The following is a 1836-nucleotide window of genomic DNA, read 5'->3' on the forward strand; positions in this document are numbered from 1 at the left end:
TAAGGTATGACAACAGCAGTATTTTTATTGGTTTATTCCAAATAGTGATAAACTGGGGGGTTTTCACACAGATTAAAAAATCTTAAAAAAGGCACTAACAGCCAACTTTATATAAAATAACTGCTAGCAAATAAGTCAAATGTCCATCTGGTACAGCAGTTACAAAGGGAAATTCTTGTTCTGAAATGCCCAAGGAGTAATATTATTCTCACCTCAGGCTGTGCTGCTGACACAAAAGAACTGGACAGAAGTAGTACCCAACCTTAGGAGTGTAACATAACAGTACTGAGGAGAAAGTTACATAGTGGGATTTCCAAATGATGCAGTGCAAAGTGCCATGGGTACTGCAATTTACAGAGACAATGGAGCAACTTAGCCAAGCCAAGTAGAACACCACACAAAGAGTATACTGCTGGATTCTTATGTAACTTAGTTCATCCTAGATATCTCTATATAGCAGAATTTCCTCACAGAAAAATTTGCAGTCTATCTTACTGACATAACATGAAGCAAAATAATAATAAAAGAAAATGGTAAGGATAGGTCCCATGCAGAAATATTGGACTGAACTTAGAGCTCCTGAACTGTATGACCTGCCCAAGCTAACCCATCACCTCAGTGCGCAAGCACTTATTCAAGAAACAACACTGAATTGTTTTACGCCCTTGAACAGCAGCTTAACATCTGCAGGAGGAAAAGTTGTGCATTTTAGCTTCCTTCCCAAGGGATTAGATGCACTCTTCCATTGTTAGTAACTTTCAAATAACAACTATTTGAAAAGCAGCAGAGAGTGCCAAAATATCAGATATCTGAATCCAGTCAGAACGAGATGCTCCCAAAAACATTTCTAACACTATGAAATTTCCTCCCCTCCTCAAATATCCAGGGAATTTCTTTTCATAGTACAAGGAGAATAACAATAATGTCTCAGCCTGATATTAATGGTCACACAGTTCAAGTAAAAGAGCTGCCTTGTGTTATTAGGGTGAACATGAAACAACCAGATTATGCTCAAGAGACAGACTGACTATCATAGTGTTGGTATTAAAGCAGTGGCACTAAGCGAGCAAATACAGCAAACACAACTTATTTCTGGAGTAGCTCTGTTGACATCTGCAGACCTACCCAAGCCTGGCAGTCATCCCAAAATAAAAAATTGGCAACCAAGTATGAATGGTTTCTGGTCTTGACTTCTTGTAACTCCACTAAAGAAGCACAATATAAATCTGCAACCCTGTATCCGGGCAACAATTGAAATAAATCAAGAAAATGCTTGCAGTCATTCCGGATGAAAAAAAAAAAAAAAAAAAAAGGAAAGAAAAGAAAAAAGAAAGAGATTTCAAAATCTATCAGTGCTTATAAACGAGGATGTTACTTTCCCTTTTCTTATCCAGAACCACCCTTAATTGAAAGGATCAGTATCTAAAGCAACCGATGGTGTCCTGTGTATGAATCCCCTTTGCACCTCTTCCTTCTTATTTCTTCAGTGCTTTTATTAACATTAGTGACTTATCTAAGTATTAGAATGTTTGGCTGCTTGGAAGCTTATCAACAGCAAATTTTATGGGCTGTTTAGTGATGGAAACAGGAGGAGTTGGAGCTCTTCCTCCCCTACTCCCTCGATATGGAAGGCTTCAAGAAGCTGTGGAATGTGCTCTCTGGTATTTTTGGTATCTTTAAAGTGTCAAGAGTGCAGAATTTCTCTTGTCAGTTGTCACAGTGTGACTCACAATTAGAGCCATCTGCTCTGCATTCACCTCCCCAGGGGCACCGCTCATTTTTCACCAACTTCCTGTTGTTGACAGCACAGTTCCTCCCTGTATCACTCTCCACCAG

This window comes from Cygnus atratus, chromosome 4, assembly GCF_013377495.2.
Source record: "Cygnus atratus isolate AKBS03 ecotype Queensland, Australia chromosome 4, CAtr_DNAZoo_HiC_assembly, whole genome shotgun sequence".
NCBI classification, from domain to species: Eukaryota; Metazoa; Chordata; class Aves; order Anseriformes; family Anatidae; genus Cygnus; species Cygnus atratus.